The sequence below is a fragment of the Triturus cristatus genome, chromosome 4_2 (genome assembly GCF_964204655.1).
Source record: "Triturus cristatus chromosome 4_2, aTriCri1.1, whole genome shotgun sequence".
Taxonomy (NCBI): Eukaryota; Metazoa; Chordata; class Amphibia; order Caudata; family Salamandridae; genus Triturus; species Triturus cristatus.
The window spans coordinates 881,683,944-881,706,856 of NC_140586.1; the positions used below are offsets into that span (position 1 = coordinate 881,683,944).

The window sequence follows — 22,913 nt, forward strand, 5'->3', positions numbered from 1 at the left end:
GAGAGTATGGGGGCTCCTAGCAGGGCCCCCTTGCATCTGCAGCCTCCGGTTGGGGGCAGAGGGGGCACATATGGTGCCCCCCTGTTAATCCCTGCACCCTGTGACAGGCACCCGGAGGTGCCTGCCACGGGGTGCAGGGATTAACACCCACCTCCCGGTTCCCTATAGGAGCATGTACTACGGCCACTTTATGGCTGTAACACATGCTCCCATAGGGAAATGGTGGAATGCGACCGAACAGTGATCGTTCGCATCCTAATCAGAAGGTTGGGACCGCCGACCGGAAGTCAGTCATTGCCATTTCCGAGACGGTGTCGGGCAGACGCAAGTCCGCCTGACATCGTAATAGGCCCCTAAATCTCCGTAGCTGCCAAGGTTTCAGATTTTGATTTTCATAGTTTCAGGGGTACTTATGAGTGACATCCAACAACCAAATGTGTGACATTTAGAGTGACACTCTCTTGTGAGCAAAATCGAGCAATGAAGATGGAAGGGCACTTACTTCTCGCATATGCGTTTTGTTTGTTTTATAGCACTACTTATACCAGTATAGGGTGTCAGAGCACTTCATATCACTTATACAGATACAACAAATCATATGTGTATATCAGTCTATAAGAAATGTTACATAAGACACGTCATCCATACTTGTAGCCAGTATATATTTTAAGAGTGTTAGGTGTGCAGAAGCACAAACTCAGGATTTAAAACGTACCACAGTTGTTGGTTTTACTAAAAAGAATGTACCTCCACCCAAACTAACCATTTTTAGCAACATTAGGATAATGAAAGACTGGGGGAGAAAATAACGTCGGTTATAGGGCTGCATTAAGGATCCATGACTAATAATTAAAGGAAACAAAGACAGGAAAGCCATCTTACAAATGAATACATACCATTTTATTTACAGCCCTATTCAGTGTCAAGGTGAGGCCTTTGCAGACTCTTTAAACAACAAAGGGCTGTATTTTTCTTTGGTGAAGCTGGCATCCCTACTGATGCCTTTTCACAAAATGCATTCTCCCTCTGTGGCAGTAAAAATGAAATACAAATGTAAGGAATAGGCAGAGTAGGGACCCAGGGGCCACATGAACCAGTGAATAAACACAAAGCCTCCTTAACCGGTTCACATAAGCATGTAAATGGTCTTTTAAAGAGCTGTGAAAAACTCAAGTGTAGCGGAGATAAGCTGCAGCTTGAGCTGCCCAGCCGAGCCCACCGCAGCTCAAGCTGCAGCAGCCTGGGCTGAGACACACGACGAGGGGTGGGCGAGGGAGGCCTTTATCCTAGGGTGACCAGACGTCCCGGATTTCCCCAGACGGTCCCGGTTTTTGGAGAAGTGTACCGGTGTCCCGACACTTTTCTCCAAATTGAAGAAATGTCCCGTTTTTTGGATAGTGCCTGGGTTATTTAAAGAAATGTCCTAGTTTTTAAGGGAGTGTCGGGTGAACCTGAATGTGCAGCACAGTGTTATGCAAGCTCACATTTCGACCGGCCCTCTTACAAACTGGGACAAAACTTCACTACTTTAAACTCTCCTGCTGTGCAGCTTCGCCTCATTTAAGCAGCACAGCAGGATTTAATGTGTGAATATGGGCTATACAGGCCATAGGGAAAGGCCAGGCCCACCAGCAGCCGGACCCTGGAGCTCTTCGCAGAACGGGAGGTAATGTGAAAATACATTTTTTTTAAAGAACACACATATACTTGTATATAAGATGCCCTGAGACCTATTTGGACAGTTAGTCCTATTTCTATGTCTGTGCCCGTCCCGGTTTTTAATTATATTACAGGATTGGAGGCTTCAGATTATGCTTCTCTTTCTATTTTATTGCCACTCACAGCAGCCAATCAAAACTTTTTTGTATGCAAAACAAACACTACACATCCCATGATGCTTTGTTATATGTCACTTCCTGTATGACCCTATAAGAGCCACCATAACCATAACATGAGCCTCTTTCTTTGCTGCTCACGCAGGAAGTTAAGTGTCTCAGAAATGTTACTATATTTGATAATCGAATGTTATTGACTGCATGCGCTGACATTTGTCATTCATTTATGTCTATGGTGTTTTTACATGCGTCACGCTGCTCTATTTCATTGTGCTGTGTAAGATGCGCGTACCGCGTTAATTGTTGTAAGCACATCGTTTTTCATTTCCTTAATTGTGCCGCGTTAAATAGATTTGGCTTTCTCTTTGGATAAGCGCGATCGCGCTAAAGTCATTTACCCATTTCGGGTGGGCGCGTACAGCGCGCTACTGCTTTCAGCTTCCACACGCTGCAAATGACTCCCGCAAGGCAGCGGTGATGAACGCTTATGCGTGTGGCCCAAGCAGCCTTAATTGTGATGGCCCATTATGTTAATATGTAGTGCGCTGCTGTCGGCAGTGAAACAGCTCACTTTAGACGCTACAGGCTTTCCCTCATCGCCGGTGCATTTTTTACTTGAGAGCTTTTGCCGATCGTCGTGCGTAGCTCAATTGGGCTAGTTTTTGGTAGGACTGGGCTACGCACAATGTAGTTGACCCTAAAATCAACCAGAACTCATTTTACTCTGAGTTCTTCAGACAAGAGACTTCTGACTACGCCTGAGGTGGCTGCAAAAATAATCTGGCCTTGGAGTGTGCACAAACTCCTTGAATTGTGTACTCTTGGCTCTCCCTACGCCCTGTGGGCTGCAAGAATACTTATACAGCTTTTGCTGAGAAGCTAGGTACTTATTTGGTGTGTGTGCTGTGGGTTGGCTCCCCCCTCTACTCCTCTTCTGCCCATTATATTCTAATTTCACTTCTGCTATGGAGGATTGGGTCAGTTATGAGGATGATAACCTTTATGAGGAGGAAGTAACTACCCCTTCCCTGGAGGATAATATTGTGGAGGGACTGGACGCTATGGTCCAGGAGTCCGTGAATAAGGCTGTTGAGAAGGCAGTCCCTGGGACTGTGCAGCAAGCGTTGGCTGCTGCTTTGAAGCCCATAACTAAACAATTGGAGCGCTTTGCCAAACTACCCCGGCTGAACCGAGTAAGGACACCACAGGCAGTGGGTTCCAGGCCACATCTTAGCCCCACGCTGACGCTCTCTCTTTACTACCCCCTTCTGGTAAGACTATGCATCCGGACATTGATACGAACACAGACACTGATACCACAGGGACTGACACCCCTGATGAGGCTCGCCCAAAGAAGAAGGCTAGGAAGACGGAACACGTGGAACAAGACCTAACCCAAACTATGTCTACCCCGTTCACCTTCAATCCTGCCGACATAGTCCATCCTAGGTCTTCGGACTGGACTCCCACGCCGGAAGTTGCGGCATATCTGCATGATAATCTCCAACGGAGCTTTTAATAAGGAGGTGCATAATAGATTACGTTCAGAATGCCCCAGGCCAGACATTCCGGACAAGGTAGCAGAAACTCCAGATATCGACGCGAGCCTGCTCACCTTCCTCAAGAATTTCGCAAGGACCCGAAGAAGGGTATTGATCGGGCCTGGCGAGGGTGTCAAGACAAGCTCTTGGACGTGGCAGGCCCTCTTGCTAAGATCCTAGAAATGGTCTTGCAGGCGCAAGAGTCGGGCACTGCGGTGGATCCAGATGTATTGGCAAGATGGACTCAGCGTGCCAAATGCCTCTTAGGAAATGCAAATTGTGCTCTCTCTACAGAACGGCGAAAGTCACTTTTCATGCGGATGGACTTAAACCTTACTGAATTAGCGGCAGCGGAACCAGGACCCCTGGCAGAGAGAAATCTCTTCGGAGAACGCTTTGTCAAGGATGTTTCCAAGTACGTGGGCATATTCACGATGCTAGATGAGACACAATCTGGCATTAAACGTATCTTTCAAGCTGGCCTTTTTCGACGGGCCGGGCGAGTCCGAGGACGCTCGCCAGGCCGCCAATTCTCCCAAGGTCCTCATCGAGGAGACTACGGAAGGGGCCACGGAGAGTGGGACTCCACCCACAGTGGGACCTTCTACCCCACCAGACAATGCTTCAACCAGAGGCGTTTCCACAGAGGTAGACACCGAGGAGGCTTCCAAGCCCCAGATTCAGCAGGTAAGTGCTCCCAACAACTTTCTAATACCGTTGGGGGTCGCACTCAGTTTTTCTATCACAATTAGGTTCGAATTTCTCAGGATGTATGGATATTGCAGACAATTTAGGGGTTCCATTTAGATTTCTATCAGACTCCTTATCGGGTCAATCTGCCCAGACAGCTTTCTTTTTCCCAACTAGAATGCGATGTTATCAATTCCGAGCTAGACGAATTACTGAGGAAACATGCGATAGCGCATTGCAATGAGGGCCCTCTGGGTTTTTGCAGCAATATTTTCTTAGTTCAGAAGAAGGGCGGAGGTCACAGGTTAGTTTTGCATTTGAAGGAGTTCAATCAGTTTATGACCTACCAGCACTTCAAGATGGAGGGCATCCATCTTTTGGTGGATCTTCTCAAAGAAGGAGACTGGATGGTCCGGCTGGACGCTTATCTGTCAATACCTATCTTTCCTCCTCACCGCCGTTTCCTCCAATTCCAATGGCGGAACCAGTGGTTCGAGTACTTGGTCTTTCCTTTCGGGCTCTCCTCAGCACCATGGTGCTTCACCAAGGTGATGAAACCGGTGATAGCTCACCTACGAGAGCAAGGTATTCGCATGATAGTTTATCTAGACGACATACTCATCATGGCGCAATCTCCAACACTAGCCGTTCATCATTTACAACTGACCATAGCTACTTTGCAGAACCTAGGGTTCATGATCAACGAAACCAAATCAGCTCTTGTCCCATCGCAAACTGTGGACTTTCTAGGGTTTGTCATAGACTCTTGGACGACACAATTGAGTCTCCCCGCTCCAAACTGAAACTCATCAGGAAGGAGCTCACCGTGCTGTTATCCAAACAGACTGTCTCAATCAGAGTAATTGCCAGAATCGTGGGTCTTCTTGCTTCCTCAATACAAGCAATCTTTCCGGGTGCTCTTCATTATCGGGCCCTTCAGAGGTTAATGATACAACATCTCCAAAAGGGTCTCACTTACACGGACGTCGTTCCCCTCTCTCAGGAAGTAAGGGAAGAGATACAGTGGTGGTTAAGTCATGTGGAGGTGTGGAATGGCAGAGCCATTTTCGTCTCTCAGTCAGAGGTAATTATAGAATCCGACACTAGCCGTTGGGGCTGGGGTGCGCGTTGCGGAGATATCTCCACAGGCGGGTGATGGTCCCTGTGCAAACTCGATCTTCACATAAACTGTCTGGAACTCCTAAGCGGGATCGTTCGCTATCCGGACTCTATCACCCAGTCGTACCTCATGTTGCATCCTACTCCGGATGAACAACATCTCGGCGGTGAGGTACATCAACAAATTGGGAGGCACAAGCTCCTCTCTGCTTGCGGAAATAGCGAAGGACTTCTGGCACTACTGCCTAAATCATCAGATATCGGTGATTGCCAAATATATCCCGGGGCAGTCGAACATAGTAGCGGACTGGAATTCCCAGCACCTCAAGGATTACAGCGATTGGCAACTCCAACCCCAAATAGTCCAATGGTTGCAAGCAATCTGGGGCAGATGCGAAATCGACCTATTTGCGTCCAGACTGCATCGACAGTTGGAGAAGTTCTTCAGCTGGAGACCGGATCCGTTAGCTCTGGCGACTGATGCGTTTTCTCAGGACTGGTCCAAGGGTCTGAATTATGCATTTCCCCCATTAATATTGATTCCCAGGGTGACCACCCAAGTATCTCGCCATCTGGCAGAAGGGATTTTAGTAACCCCCACGTGGAAGTCACAGCCTTGGTTCCCAATATTATTGGAGATGAGCTGCGACTCCACCAGGATGACTCCGCCATTCTCGACGACGCTCCAGGGCCCTCATTTAGAAATGCATCCAATGATGTTAGCGGGTCAATTGTCTCGGATGGCCTGGAGACTTTCAGGCAAAGATGGCAAATGCCGGGATTTTCGGACGCGCTGCGTCATTCATCAACCAAGCCTGAGCTCCCTCTACCAGGAAACGATATTCTTCAGCCTGGAAAGGCTGGGTGCGTTGGTGCATGGAACAGCACGTGGATCCTGTGGGGGCTGAGTTACCGCATGTTGTAAATTATCTGTCTGCAAAAGCAGCGGAGGGTCTGGCGTACTGTTGGGTTAACAACTTTCGTTCGGCCATTTCAGCAGGCCATTTGCAGATTGACGGCAGGCCAGTAGGTATGCATCCGGTAATTTGTAAGTTATTAAAAGGTATTAGGGTAGCGGATCCACCTAAACCAAAGTATTCTTCTCTGTGGGATGTTTCTCTACTTCTTTCCGTATTTGACAAATGGCCTCATAATGACATGTTGACGCGGAAACAACTATTGTGTAAGTTAGCTATGCTTTTATGCCTATATGCCTGTCGGCGGTCCTCCGATGTGAAAGCCATGGATCTTACAGGTAGAGTGTTTACTCCGGAAGGAGTTTCCTTTAACATTACAGTCAGAACTAAGACTTTGTCAAGATGTGTTGAATACCATGCTTTTCCTGGTAATACAAAGCTTTGTGTAGTTCAAAGTTTAAAGGCTTATGAACAATGTGCAAGATCTATACGACCTGATGGTGTGGCTCAATTGTTAATTGCACTGCAGAAACCTTATAAGCCAGTATCTGCGGCCACTATAGCCAGATGGTTAAAATCTGTCATGCAAGAAGCAGGTATTGATAACCAAGTGTATGAAGCGCACTCGGTGCGTGGAGCTATGGCCTCCAAAACATTTATGTTGGGTTCTACTGTTCAAGACATCATGCGATCTGCTGACTGGTCTTCTGAATCAACTTTGAAACCGTTTTACTATAAACCAGTGGGTGATATAGCTTCAGTTGTATTTGATAAGCGTTAAACTAGCATAATCCGAAGCCTCCGGGCCTTTAATAGAATAAAAAATTAGCTAGCATTCGCGCCAAGAATTTTCAATTATAACAAGGACACGGAGGCGGGAATTATCCCACCCGGTTATATTACAATACTGTATTGTTTACCCTCCCGTATGTATTGATTATTCTGTTTATGCAGAAATTACGCATTTCTTATATCTCCTTCCTTCCAGGTTCTGAGAAGAAGATGGAGTAGCAGTTCTTCTCGTTAAGAAGATGTTAACGTTCCAGTTTGTTCTTCCATGTCGGAGGACTTTTGTTTGGACTTGTATTATCCCTGGGACTTAAAAACGTTCGAGCAAAGAAAGAGGCTCATGTTATGGTTATGGTGGCTCTTATAGGGTCATACAGGAAGTGACATATAACAAAGCATCATGGGATGTGTAGTGTTTGTTTTGCATACAAAAAAGTTTGGATTGGCTGCTTTGAGTGGCAATAAAATAGGAAGAGAAGCATAATCCTCGCCTCTGTGTCCTTAATAGAATTGAAAATTCTTGGTGCGAGCACTAGCTAATTTTTTATTCTGAAAATCTGGCCACCCTACTTTAGCCTCCAGAGTCAAGCCGTTGCACGATTGACTCTGGACAGGCCACCGCCGCATTGCCCTAGGACCCATCTGAAATTGACCAGTGAAGATCTGCATCTGTTGCAGATGTGGTGAAAGCTAAAATACCCCGAGCAACATGTTTTGAACGGAGGCCGTGCACGCTGTAGATATGGTCTGTGGCTGATCTCTCCCTCGACCACTACAGAAACAACACACGAGTACCACAGGCTTCTGCCTGCAGTCGGAACAAAGAAACTGCAATGCACTCACTGGAGCATGAGAACTTGAAAGTTTCTTTCACGTCATGAAAAATGGTAAAACTGACTGTTCCTCTGGACCCGTCAGAAAAGTACCCTGCACTTCCTGTGCTTTGGCTTCACTGTGCATGAGGGAAGCAGGCATCTTTCCTGTATTTTCTTTATGTATTTACTTTATTTTACTACTGTCTCTCTCTCTCTCTCTTTGACCATCTCTTCCACTCCCTTCATCCAACCCATACAACTATGATCTCCCTCGACTCTTCTTTGAGCTCCTCTCCTTTCTCCCTTTCTCCCCCCCTGACCCCCTGATACTCCAGCAGGCCGCTCTCCCGGGAGACACAGGCCTACCCTTTGTTCCGCCCTGCCTTTGCTACCTCCTCTCCCACTCTTCCCCCTTCCCAAAATGTTCCTCCCCCTATCTTGTCTGCCTTGCCTCTGGCCTCCACCCCCTCTCCCCACCCTGCCCGATTCTCCAACGTTTTCGCCTCCCCCCTAATTCCCCTAATCCAACCCACCTCCCCCTTCTTATTCCACCTTTCTTACAATCTGGTCTACCGATCAACTTTCCTTACCTTCCCCCTTCCCTCCCCCTTTCACCTCATCCCTTTCCGCACTTCCCCGTCCCCCAAATTCTTCTCTTCCACCTCCCATCTCTCTTCAACCCCACTTTCCTCATCCCTTGCTTCCTAACCATGTCTCCCTCCTCGACAATTCCTTCCTCGTCTCTCCCTCTGACCTTGCAGTCCCTTACTCCTCCCTCAGTTTCCATCTAGCCTAATTCCCCCACTCTACCTGTTACCTGTCCCCCTACATTCACCTTCCATAGCCTACCGTACCTGTCCAGCACCATCCTCTCTTTTCTCTCCATACCTCTGGCCTTCCTTGGACCCCCGCCTTCCCCACCTGTACAGCCCCTTCTCCTCTCTTCTCCACGTACCTTTGGCCTTCATCTGACCCCCCGCCATCCCCTCCCTGTTCGGCCTACTCTCTTCTCCCCTTATCTCTGGCCTTCATTTGACCCCCACCTACTCCTTAACTTTCTCCTCCTATTTATGATCTCTACTCTTCCCCTCTGTTCAACGCCAGTAAAAATATTTCTCTTCCCACCACTGTTTCACCATCCACTCCTATTGTCCACCATCTTTCCCTACCTTCTGCCCTTGCTCCCCAACTCCCCACCCATTCCCCCACCCGTCTCCTCCCTCCCTCACCCTCTGCACTCCCTCCCTTATCCCGTTCCCCCACCCCGCCCCGTCCTCCCTCACTCTCTGCACTCCCTCCCGTATCCCGCTCCTTCATCCCTCCCCGTCCTCCCTCACCACCGCCTCCCTTAACCCGTTCCCCCACTCCTCCCCGTCCTCCCTCCCCCTCGGCACTCCCTCCCTTATCCATCAAGACACCCAACACTCCGTGCTCAGCTCTCCTCTCCCTGGAAAATAAACTTGATTCTCTCATCTCTTCCATTTCCCAGCTTGTAGCGTCCATCACACTTTTAAGCACCAAGATGTCCCCCTTCCCTAACAACCTCCAGAGGAGTTCCTTGCTCCCGCGCCCCAATAAAGCCAACCATAGTCTGTCCTCTGCAGACATCACCAACTTACTGGCCAGCTACAAGACCACCAACGTCACTCCCCCTCCACCTTCCTCTCCTAATAATTCTACGCAGTTCACTATTCAGACCATCTCCTCTATCAGAACTTACCAGCCTCCCTCTTACCGGGCACCCTCATTCAAGAATCTTATCCCTAGCTCCCTTAACAACCCTAACACCCCCATCACCAAAACATCTGCGTCAGAGCTGCACTGTTTGCTCCACAACTGCAGATCTGCTATTAAACACAAATTGGAAATCTCTGACACTATCACCCACCAGAATCTTGACATGTTCCTCCTCACTGAGACCTGGTTTAATGACTTCTCTCATACTTTGTTTGATCTTCTGGTACCCACTGACTACTCTATCCTCAGAAATGACAAACAGACAAAATTGGGGGCGGTGTCACTATAATCTTCAGGAACTCCCTTCAAATGAAAGCCTTCCCTACCACCCTTTTCCGTACATTCGAATGCCTATCCCTAGAACTTCAAATACTTCACGGCTCCCCCTTTAGATTCCATGCCATCTACCACCCGCCCGGTAACTACTCTTCCTTTGTGGAGGAACTCACTGACTTCATCAGTGACCAATTTTCTCAAAGTGACAGACAGATCTTCCTGGGTGACTTTAATCTCCACTGGGCTCTTTGGAAGACTCGGATGCCAACAAGCTTGCCACCTTTCCCTCAGCCAATGATCTCTTCCAACATTGCTCGGAAACCACACATTCCAAGGGCTCAATTCTGGACCTTGTTATATTCAAAGCAGACCTGCTGACTACTGCTCCCCCCATCCATGTAGACTGGTCTGACCACTTCCTCATTCCCTTCCGTTTTCACCTTTTGCACGTTATAACTCTCGGCCAACCTAAAAGAGCTACTACCTGGTTCCGCAACACTAAAAACATTGTTGTGATTCTGCTATGCGGGCACTCCCTAGACTAGACCCAAACGTGGATGTCAATGTTCTCACTTCTCAGTGCCTCTGAGTACTAGCAATCGAAATCGACAATGTCGCTCCACTCCAAAGCAAAAGGAAAAGACCCACCCCCTCAGCACCTTGGTTCAATAACGCTCTCTACGATGAAAGGAAAAACCTTCGAATCCTATAGAAACATTGGAGAAAATCTCCTTCCACCTCCAATCTCTATCTTTTACGTTCAGCAAGATCCAAATACCACAACCACATCTTCCTTGAAAAAGCATCACATTTCAGATCCCTTCTTGACTCAGCCAAAAACAGACCCAAAAAACTTTTTGACCTCATCAAAAACCCAAACTGTTCTCCCCTAACCATTAAGCCAGAGGATTCCACAAAGAAAGCAGCAGTTTTTGCTATATTCTTTGATGAAAAGGTCAAAGCACTGGTGGATCAGGTCGCCCACCCCACCCCCATTGAGGAGCGGAAATCACGTCATCTCGGAAGATGGCCTCCTCAAATACATCCTCGAAACTAAACCCTCCAACCATTCTTCTGACCCCATACCTAGCGTCATCGCCATCAATGTCTACACCCATACTCTCTCTTACTGGACCAGGCTAGTCAATCTCTTTATCAGTCAAGGTTGCCCTCAAATCAGGACAGGTCACCCCTCTTCTAAAAAAAAACCTCCGCTGATGCGAACGACCTCAACAACTTCCGCCCTATCACCAACCTCCCTTTTCTTTCGAAAATCACCGAAAAATGTGTTGCAAAACAACTTTTCTTACATATTATGGACAATAATCTCCTTGACGTTTTCCAGTCTGGCTTCATCCAATATTGCAGCACTGTAACAGCCCTGCTGCAAGTGATTGATGATGCGCTGCATATACTCGACTCTGGGGAATCGTGTCTTCTGATTCTTCTAGACCTCTCTGCAGCCTTTGACACTGTTAATCATAGCACCCTCCTCAACATTCTTCAACAGCGAAAGGGATTGGATGGCACAGTGCTTAAATGGTTTGCCTCTTTCCTCTCTGACAGATCCCAAATTATTAAGATAGCGAACATGTCCATTGGCTGTAGGTCAAGGCGTCCCTCAAGGTTCTATCCTGGCACCCACTTTGTTTAATCTCTACCTGGAACCAATAGGGAACCTTCTAAGAAAATCTGGGATCCATTACCATCTTTATGCGGATGACACTCAAATCTACCTTAAGGTGTCTTCCACACACGATCTCTCACTACTCAACTCTACTCTCAACTCTATTCACAACTGGATGTTAGCTCACCAACTCATTCTAAATCCCGCCTAAAATGAATTCCTCCTCCTTTCTACCTCTCTTTCACCTCCTCCTGTTCAATCTTGGATGGATCAGCTGAACCTACTCAACAACAAACCCATCATTGTCGACAGCACTAAATCCCTAGGTGTCATTCTTGACAAAAGACTCAACCTAATCTCCCACATCAACTCTATTGCTAAGAACACACGTTACCAGTTACGCCTTCTATGGGGGATCCGTCGGTTCTTCCCGTAGAAAGACTTAAAAACCTTGGTACAATCTCTGGTTCTCTCAAGACTAGAATATTGCAATTCTCTTCTGATGGGCCTACCCAAATCCCCCCTCTCCCCTCTCAAATCCATCCTCCATTTAGTAGCTCGCTTAATTTCAGGGTCTAAATAAAGCAACCACGTCACTCCTATCCTGTCCTCTCTTCGATGGCTTCCGATCGAGGTAAAGATCTATTTAGAAAACTGCCTGCATCACACACAAAGCCTTATACAAGTCCTCCCCTCGTTACCTGGCAAATAAATTGAAATTGTCTGGTGGCTTTCGACCACCTTGTGGTGGAGCAGGTAAAGAAAAAAAAATTGTTTACCTTCTCTATTTGCATGAAAATACTAATTACGGAATCATTCTAAATATTAACCTGTATTAACCGTTTGGAGTGATATTAAGAATCAACCTTTACACCTTGATAAACACAAGATACATGTGGGACTAAAATGCTAATTGTAAGGCTAAAAAGTTTAATGATTAACTGTGATACACAAACTAATTGTAGGATGTGTTGAAATAGAAAATTGCATGATTTATGTTGCTTTTGTGATGGTTTGTGCTCCCAGTGTTGCGGAATGGTGAGTATTATTGCTTTAAATGTTGCTATAAGCTAGGCCAATACTAATATATATTGGGATTAGTGTGGGTTTAAACATTAGAATCTTTCATTTCCATATAATAATTACTTATATGTTTATCTTTGCTTAAGTTGGCATTCGGGCCTACTAGGCCGCAGTATTCAAAATGGAGTTCGGAAGTGGCCACCGTCATTTGAGCGCGATGCCTACTGCGCAGACTCAGATGGCTCTGAAGATCTCCAGGCGACCTCTAGCAACAAGACGATGTGTTCCTTGTCAAGGATAGGAACGTGGAGGATTGCCAGGACTCAGCTAGTGTGAATGACTGAAAATACAATAGCGGCCTGTACCCGGAGGTCTACATGTTGTTACTTCGGAACTTTTCGCATGAGAACTGTACAAAAGAATACAATTGACAAATGACATGTTCAATCCCCTGAGAACCAAGAAAACCTGGGAACAGAGTTCATTATTTCAAAATTTCAGAGGTTTAGCCAATCAGAACACTTCTACTCCTAGAAACTGTTGCATATTATCCCAGAATTTAGATATATAAAGGGGAATCTAGAAGAGGAAGAGTGTGCGTTCCAAAATTTCCGTTGGTGACTGATGGTGAGGAGGGTCGATTTGATAGCGCGATTGCCTGGTCCCTTGACTACCTTTGGGACTGTGTCGTGCTGAGCGAAAAAACTTTTCCCGGACTTATTTGGGTCTTAACCTGCGTTTGACTGGACGATTTTACCAGAAGGGATTTTGATTTATGCAGGGCTGACGGGTTTTCTGGAAAATGGTCGCCAGTGTCAATAAAATTGAGGTAAATTTAATTGTATGTAAATTTGTGCCAAAGAGATTAATTGAAAATTCTGATTTTATTAAAATTCTGATTATGGATGATATTCTGCTATATTTGGCATCCCCAGCACGGTCAATAAGGCGTGTGCTGCACATTTTTCATATTTTTGGGTCTCATTCGGGCTACAGCATAAACTGGTCTAAGTCCCAAATGTTTGCGTTGCGGGGTGTTCCTCCGGCCAGTCCGAGGGGCTATGAGATACCAGTCACGGGACGCGGCCTCCGCTATCTGGGCATATTCGTCACCCCCGATGCAGATCTCTTCCACGAGCACAACCTAGTCGGGCCTCTCCAACGTCTTAAGTCTGACGCCCTTCATTGGAGATCGCTCCCCCTCACACTCCTGGGACAGGCGTCCCTGTTCAAGATGCTAGCTCTACCACGCTTTTTATATGCATTGCAAAATGCCCCGACACTTATTCCAGAGTCCTACTTTGCCCAGATCGACGGTGTTCTCCGGGGCCTCTTATGGGAAGACAGAGCCCCACGCATCTCGTTATCCAAGCTCACGATGGGTTGGTACGATGGGGGAATAGGGTTGCCAAATTTACGACTCTACTATCAGGCCTCCCAGTTAGTCGCAATTAACAGCTGGGTGTTTGGCCGATATGACGACCCTAACTTCCGAACTGACCGCTAGCTCATGGGGAAGGGTGGTTACAATAGGGCGCTGTACACAAGTCCCCGTAAACTGCAGCTAACTGGCCCCACCGCACGCACGGTGGAGACCTGGCATAAAGCTACACGACAAATGGGGTGGTCCAATCGCATGACTAAGGCGACACCACTGTGGGAGCCTGAAAAGCTGGGTCGACTCAGTCAGTGCCCCGGGTTCGATAAATGGGACACAATAGGGATTTCCACAGTGGGGGATGTGTGGGTGGGGGGGAGGATGGCATCCTTTGGTGAACTTCAGACTAAATTTCAACTTGCGCCCTCGGAGGCATTTCGGTACCTCCAAATCAGGCACGCCATTTTGACAGCAATACCGAGTGGAACCCTTCTTCCCGATTCGTTCCCCTTGGAAGATAGGCTGCTGCTGGACCCCATGGACCGCAAGGCCATCTCATTCACATACAAAAAACTTATCAATAACTGCCCTGATCGGGGAGGAGCCTAGCGCGCAACCAAGATGGCCGCGTAGGTGCGAGGCTCCCGAGGACCTCCGCAACCTCCTACGATTATCCTGAAATTATCCTGTCCCGGATGAGGGGAATGTGTTGGTGAGCCTGAGCTGAGGTGGCACCCGTTTCCCGTTTCCAAATCGGACCTCGGACACCGGAGTGAGCACCGATTGAGGTTTTCGGCCTTCTCCCCGCCGGACCCCGGATTTGCGCTGAGGGGTGATCCAGTGACAAAGCGAACAACAGCGGCAGGCAGGGCCTGGCGACTCGCGTACCCCGCACTTTCGCTTTCGCTTTCGCACCCCCTTGCCGTCTCTGCGGGGTTGGGTCGCGGGGCTCTTTGTGTTGGTGTGGCCTCGCTGGGAGACCCTGCCTGCCCGCCGGCTGTGATCCACCCCACTGATCTGAGGTGGCCCCCCCCGGTGCTCGTGGCCCTGCTTGCCTGCCCTTCACGGCGTGGCTGGTGCGACTGGGAGACTGGTGGCCATGGCCACGAAACAAGATGGAGACCGGGCAAAGATCAAATCGACCCGGCGTGGCGCCGTCCATGAGGCCAACAGTATGGACCGCTATACCCTCCAGAAGGGATCTCCCGATGGACCGCACAAGTCCCCTGAGGGCCCTCCTGATGCCCAGGACCTGCCCACGGATCTGACTCTGCGAGATGTCATGGGCGCCATTGCCGAGATGAAGGCCTCGGTGGGCCAGCGGTTCGATACACTGGCGCAGAAGATCGACTCGGTCCTCGTGGATGTTGGCCTGGTGCGGGCCGATCTTTCCAAAACCAACGACCGAGTTGATTCTTTGGCCCACACCGCATCGGGCCTTACGACAGATGTGGCGGCCCTACAAACAGAGGTGCGCCGGCTTAGTCAGGCGAGTGCGCTTATGGATCGACGCCTGGAGGACTCCGAGAGTCGGGCCCGGAGGAACAACATTCGCATCATCGGGGTGCCCGAGGGACGCGAGGAGGCGGCGGCGGACCTCTTTGTGGAGGACCTGATTGCTACCCATCTCCAGCCACGGGGGCTGAGTAAATTCTTTGCTGTGGAGAGGGCCCACAGGGTTCCCGGGGGAAGGCCGAAGGTCGGAGCCCCTCCGAGACCTCTCATTGCCCGGATTTTCAATTTTCGGGACAGAGACGCTATCCTGCAAACCTCCAGACTGCATGGACCGGTTAAGCTCGACAATATGGAGGTGAATTTTTACCCGGATTTCACCCCAGCGGTCCAGAAGCAGAGACTGAGCTTCCTAAGCGTCAAACGCCGTCTTCGGGACCTCAACCTCAAATACGCCATGCTCTTCCCAGCCAAGCTGCGAGTGGAGGTGGACGGTCGCACGTACTTTTTTGATCGTCCCGAAGCGGCCGGGGACTGGCTGGATACTCTGCCTGGGGATCGTGATCGGGGGGGCCGGGGGGGGGGGCGGCGGGGGGAGACGGTCCACTGGATCGGGACTGAGGGTTTAGTTTTAGGCCTCGCTCTGGACGAAAATGATGCCACTTTCGATTATGCGTCTGTCTGTGTAAGTTCCCCTCCTATGGAGGTTGTGTAGGGTCTGTTGGGGGTTCTCCCTCCTCCTCTAGGGGGTCTAGTTAGTTTAACTATATATGGGGCGACAGGCACACTGCACGTTGGGGGGGCTGTTCGGGCTCATGCAGGGGTGCAGGGAGGGGGGAGTTTTGTTGGGGTGGGTGGGTAGGGATGGGGTGTTGTTCGTTTTTACCACACGGCAAAAGTATTTTTGTGTTAGTTCTAAAGTGCTCTCGGGGGGACGAATGATGGCTTCTGAATATGATGGGGGGTAGGGAATTAACTTTGTTGTCTTGGAATGTGAATGGACTGGGGGACAGGATCAAACGAGGGTGGTCCTGCAGTTCTTGAAGCGAATCTCGCCCGATGTAGTTTTTCTGCAGGAGACACACCTCATTGGCAACTCCTTCTGCGCCATGAATCGGCGTGGCTACCGCCTAGTGGCCCACTCGGGCTTCACGTCTGGCTCAAGGGGTGTGGGCATCATGGTGAAGAACTCGCTCCCGTTGGAGATTGATGAGGTGCTCCACGATGACAGGGGACGTTACACGGTCTTGGTGGGAAGAATGGAGGGCAAAGTGGTTGTCTTTGTGTCAGTATACATCCCACCGGGGCTGCAGTCGACCACCTTTGCGGACCTGGGGTGCCTTCTCCTTGGCCTTCCGGGGGGGCTTCTAGTGGTGGGGGGGGGATTTCAATGCGGTGGTTTCTGGGACTGTGGATCGTCACCCCCCTAGGGACCTCCCCCGGGCACAGGCGTGGCTATCTGGCCTCTTGGATACATTGGGACTGGTGGACTGCTGGCGTTTAAAACACCCCACGCAGCTGCAGTACACTTTCCACTCGGGGGCCCATGGTAGTCTCTCACGACTAGATTATGTCCTTGTCCCGGCGGCCTATGTTGGGAGGGTGGGAGAGGTGCGCCATTTGGCACGGGGTATCTCGGACCACTCCCCGCTCTTGTTACACTTGGATGTCTTTCCGAGGGGTGAGGGTAGGGTGGTCCCGATCAATCCCTGGTACCTGCGCGACCCCACCATTCGCGCTGACTTGATTAAATCCCTTCAGCGATATTTTGACGAGAATGTGGGGTCCGTGCCTTCGGCTGTATCACTATGGGAGGCCTTCAAGGCAGTACTCCGAGGAGAGGCTCTATCCCTTATTTCCCACGCCCGGAGGCGCGAGCGGGAGGAGGTGACCCGGGTGGAAGCCGAAATAGCCGAGTTGGAGGGTAATCTAGAAGGTGGGGTGACGGATGCCGCATTACATGTCCTCCAACTCAAGCAAGCGGCCTATAGGGCCCTCGTCACGGAGGCGGCCAGGGGCCTCAGTAGAGAGCAACAGGGGCGACTGTATGATGTGGGTGATAAGGCTGGTAAACTGATAGCGTGGTTGGACAAAAAAGAGAGAGCGAATCGTGTGGTCCCGCTGATTGAGAAAACGGATGGTGTGTGTGTAACTGAGCCGGACGAAATTGTCTCCTGTTTCGCGGATTATTTCCGTGGGGTGTATTCCCCGGTGTCTTCCTGCTCTGAAGAGGATTCCCGTGCCCTGCTCAGGGATATCGCGCTGCCGTCCCTTTCGGGGGAGGACAGGGTGTCGCTGGACGCCGCTCCCACCTCCGGCGAAATCGCCCTCGCCATACGCTCGGTCGCTTCTGGCAAAGCCACGGGTCCGAATGGACTCCCTATCGAGTTGTACAAGTTGCGACCGGATACGCTGGCACCACACCTCCGGGCTATGTTCCTGGCGGCCCACTCGGTGGGCTCCCTCCCGTTGGACCAGCGTCTGGCTACAATCGTGGTTATCCACAAGGAGGGGAGACCTCGGGACCGGGTTACATCCTATCGGCCCATTTCGCTACCTAATGCGAAGCCCAAAATTCTCGCCAAGGTACTGGCCAATCGGCTGGTCGGCGTGGTAGGCGACTTGGTTCATCAGGACCAGTCCGGCTTTATTCCCCATCGCAACACAGCCCTTAATTTGCGGCGTTTGCATGGGGTGCTCGCACGTGTCCCTTTCATACGGGAGCCGGCCATTTTGGCGTCCTTAGACGCCACCATGGCGTTTGACACGCTTGAATGGCCATACATCTGGGCGATGCTTGCGAAGTTTGGATTTGGCCCAGGGTTCATCAGTTGGGTCAAATTGCTGTATTCGGGCCCATTGGCGCAGGTGGTGGTGAACGGTAGAGTATCGGCTCCGTTCGAGCTGGGCCGGGGCACGCGGCAGGGCTGCCCCTTATCGCCGCTCCTTTTTGCGCTCGCCATGGAGCCCCTGGCTGAGTGGCTGCGGTGGCATCCTTCTATCCGTGGTCTCCGCTGGACCCCCGAGTATGAGGACCGCGTATCCCTATACGCTGATGACATCCTCTTGTACCTAGCCTCCCCGCGTAAATCACTGATAGTACTGGTTGATGTTTTATATTCGTTTGGTCGCAACTCCGGCCTTGTCATCAACTGGGCTAAATCATGTGTGTATGTGCTCTCTGGGGAGGCTCCCATCCTCCCGCGGGGCTGTCCGATCCAGATCGCCCCGCGGGGGTTCAGGTACCTGGGTGTCTTCATTACTCTGGACCCGGAGGCCCGCTACGATCGGAACTTGCTTTCCCCCCTCCAGCGCCTGAAGGAGGACGTCGCGCGCTGGCGGCGCCTGCCGCTTTCGCCGCTCGGCCGGGCGGCATTGTTTAAGATGATGTCGTTGCCGCGTTTCCTGTACGCTTTGCAGAACACCATGGACCTAGTCCCGGCGCGCTACTTCCGTGAGGTGGAGAGTTTGCAGCGTCGCCTGTTCTGGGACGGGAGGCCGCGTATTGCCCTGGCGAAGCTGACGCTCCCATGGTATGACGGGGGTATTGCCCTCCCGGATATTAAACGGTACTATTGGGCCTCCCAGCTAGCTGCGATCAATCACGGCCTATACGGGCCCGCCCTAAACCCGGCATTCGAAATGGATAAGATGCTACTCCCAGGTGGTGACTATAATCGAGCGCTCTACTCCAGCGCGCCCGACGCTCGCCTAACTGGCCCCACGCGTGTCATGGTGCGAGTGTGGCACGCGGCCAATGTAGCTATGGGGTGGAAGGACCGTTTGACCCGGGCGTCACCACTATACGCGTCTGAGCGGTTGGGCTCCCTGTGGACCTCGAAGGGCTTCGAGAAGTGGGACCTAATAGGCATCAGCAAAGTGGGGGATCTCTGGACGAGGGGAGGATTCAAAACGTTCGAGATGCTGCAGACGGAATTTCAGTTGCAGAGCAGTGAGTACTTTCGGTATTTGCAGGTCCGTCATGCACTGGGCTCCGTCTTCCCGGACGTTGCCTCCATCCCGGAGTATTCCCCCCTGGAGGATAGAGTGCTGGATGGACACGTCCCGGACAGCACGATCTCACTGATTTACAAAAAACTGATCAACGACCGCTCGGGCTTGCTGACTGCCCTTCGTGAGGCTTGGGTTGCCGATGGGCTGGAGCTGGACGATGAGGACTGGATCTCCGCGGTGGCCTCCCCGAAAGAGGTGGCCATACCGGCCCGCCTTCGCTTCGTCCAGCTCAAGATACTCCACAGGGTCTACATGACGGGGCCAAGGCTCCTGCGTATGGGCTATGCTGTGGACGGGTTGTGTAAGCGCGGGTGTGCTGCTTTGGGGACCTTTCTGCATATTTTGTGGGAGTGCCCGGAGGTGGAGCGATTCTGGCGTGGTGTGCATGAGGTCCTGCGAGTGGTTACGCATGTGGCGCTGCTGCCCGAAGCGAGGAGATGCCTGTTGAATGTGTGGGAGCCTACCGATTACTCGGCGCCGCAGACGTGGTGGGTGACTCTGGGATATATGGTGGCCAAGCGCGACATTGCTCAACTGTGGGGATCCCAGAGGTCCCCGACTGTCTCGGCCTGGAAGGAACATATGGATTGGTGTATGTTTGTGAAAAAGTGGTGTATGTGGCGAGAGGTAAGCCTGGGACATGGGTGAAAGTATGGGGCCCCTGGAACGCCTACCGCGGGGGAATCTGTGCTCCGCCGTTAATGCCCGATCCGTCGCCTGCCCCGTCCCCTTAGCCGACTCATCCCCCCGATACCGGGCATTGGGTTTTCCCAGCCCTAGTCCTGATCTCTTCCCCTTCTTTATACTCCTATGGATGGTTTAGGGTCCCCCCTCCAGGGGAGCACATGCTGCTATTTCCGATTGTGGATTGCCTTGTGGGTTTGTTTTTTCTTGTTGTTCTTTAAGTTTAAAATGAAACCGTATAGTGGGGTCCGGATGGTGTGGCTCTCAACGCTGTTAACTCCTGTCCATGCTCCTCCGCAGCGCCACGTGTTTTATAAATGTGTATCGTATGCTCCTTTTGTGTGCTAGCGGCCGGCCGGAAGGTTGTAGGCCCATCTTTGTATATTTTTTGAGTCTTGTAATAAACGGTTTCAAAAAAAAAAAAAAGAAATGCTGTCAAACTTGAAAATGGGAAAATTTGGAATTTAAATCGAGTTGTAATTATAAAGCATAATTCTGAGTTGGATAGGTCATGTAAAAATGTGTCCAATGGTACAGATGAGTTGTTGAAAAATGATCTGAGACGTAGTGGTCGAAAGACCTCAGTACCTGTTCACATGAAAGACTATGTTACTTGATTGTCATGATGTTTCTTGATTTTAAGTGATAATACTTTGTCTGTATTGCTCAATACATTTAGTATTTATCTTGTTATTGGAAGGGAGATGTGTGATGTCCTTCTCCTGTTTCATGAGTTCTAGGTTCTATAGAACATAGAACCTAGAACTCAGCTTGTACCTGTTGGTCAGTTACCCTTATGGAGCTGATGGATGGGGTGTTATTAATAAACCTCTACTGAACCTTAAAAAAAAACAAACAAAAAAAAAAAAAAAATAACTGCCCTGATCCAATGCGGAAGCTGAAAGGGGGTTGGGAAACGGACCTGGGCATTTTAGAAGAGGAGGATTGGCGTGACGCATTGGCCTCCCCTAGGGAAGTAGCTATTCCCATGCGGCTCCGGCTAATCCAGTTGAAGATCCTCCATAGATTCTACTTTGACGCTAAGCTCTTGCACCGGCTGGGTAGGCGTCCGGACACGCTCTGTCTGTGACATTGTAATCTAGTTGGCACCTTTTTTCACATCATATGGGAATGCCCACACATACAACACTATTGGGATGCAGTCACCCGTCAAATGTCGAGATCGTGTGATAAATCGCTACAAAAATCCCCCCGGCTCTGCCTACTAAACATCTGGTCGGCAACTGACCTCTCCCTGGCCGAACAGGCATGGGTTGCAATGGGCTTTGCTATCGCAATGCGCAACATTGCACAGAAGTGGGGGGTTGATGGGGTCCCGTTGGTACGAGATTGGGCAAAGGATATGGACGCGGCCATGATCGCTGAAAAAACGGTATACAAGGGGGGGGCTGCCCTGGGAAGTGGGACCACCGGTGGGGGAAGTGGAACAGATACCGAGGCGGGATTTGTGTCTCCCCTACGATAGAGCTGCGGCGCGAGCGGCTGAGGAGGTTGGACCAGTTAGCTTCTGAGGCTGTGGCCTCACCCACTCCAGAGTAGAAGTTTATCCTACATAATCTAATAAAGTCTTTGCTGTTTCTGTCCAGGTGTCCTCCCCTAGTAATGTGCCCCGGAGACAGTGGGCTAGAGGCCAGAGGGTCTGCAGAGTTTGACAAAGTGTGGGGAAATGTATGTAATGTAGAGCGCTGGTCATATTGCGTGGGAATTGAATTCAAAGTGATGATTCATGTAACGAGCCGACATTTTGTTTGTGATAATAAAAATTCTTTAATTAAAAAAAATAAAAAATAAAAATTCTGATTATGCCAATGAAAGTGAATTAATTAGATAAACCAAGCAATGATTAACAAAATGAGTCTGTGATTCTTTCAATAAGGTATTGATTAATCGAAAGGTACCGAAGCTTTAAATGTGTTTTAGCTGGTTCTAAATCACCATCAACCAGTCCAACTAATTGGTCCATCGACCAAGTGTTGGAGTGCCTTGATGTTAAAGCTAGGATTCTATAGGTACTAATGTATATAATGTAAAGATTTTCCTCCCATAGGTAACAAGTTACCCTACATGTCCAGCGCTCCTTTCCTCCTGTGTGCAGATTCGGAGTGAGACGTATGAGTGTTGGTGTTATGGGCCCTGCCAATGGATGCGTGCGTGAATGAGTTAGTGTGACGACGGTCTGTGACGCAGGGAGGATATGTAAATTTGCCTTTTTCGCTGGAGCAGTTTTTCTGGTAGCAGATTGATGGTTTTATTGCATTGGTTTGGTGATTATTTATGATTGATTATTGATTTATGTACTAACATTCAATGTTGAGTCGTGTTGCGTTTTATGTTGTCTTTGAAGACTTCCGGGATGTAGGAAGCTGGATGCCCTGTAGATACACGGGGAAATGTATGGCAAGTGAAGTCGCACAACGCATTGTCTGGTTTCGAGTTGGTAACATCGTTGTGTGTTATCGTTAGGGACATTTCTGTATGAATGTGTGTGAGTGCAATAGCAACAGGTTCTCTCGTGAAACTCTGGCCTTAATTCTCAGGAGCAGTGTAGTCTCCACATGTGTTTTATCCCCATAGAAACGGTTAGCCTTTTTGCTTGTTAGAAGGGTAAGATAGAGGGAAGTGCTACTTTACCGGCAAAACTGAATAATTCTGTGGTAGGGTAGAGGTAAGCGCTGCCTACTGGAAATACAGAATTCTTGTGTAAATGAACAAAACTATCTCTTTGGTTTAGCAAAACAGCAATGGTGGTGTTTTTATGTCGTTACTAACAGATTTTGATCAAAGTAAACGTAAGAAAAGTTTGCCGATAAATTTGTAAAGGAGGGGTCAGCAGAAGCAGGAGTAGTGAGAAACGCTGACGTCACAAAGACTGCGCTGAGATTGGCCAGCCATAGAGAAACAAAGCTTTCACGGATTGGTGCATTGGTGTGAGCCGCGCTAGGAGTGGAGAATTGCCAGTGTGAAGTAGACACACAGAATTGGTGCGTTAGTGTGA

General features: G+C 49.7%; 1 protein-coding gene across 2 annotated transcripts in view; it reads left to right on the forward strand.

The window, feature by feature from the left end:
• Window positions 1–7,359, forward strand: part of LOC146835322 (uncharacterized) — a 224,147-nt gene extending 216,788 nt beyond the window's left edge. For both annotated transcript variants that reach the window (XR_014960715.1, XR_014960716.1), the window contains exon 5: window positions 7,091–7,359. The gene's annotated coding sequence lies outside the window, so the exon portion shown is untranslated. The remainder of the gene's footprint in view (window positions 1–7,090) is intronic.
• The last annotated feature ends 15,554 nt before the right edge of the window (window positions 7,360–22,913 follow it).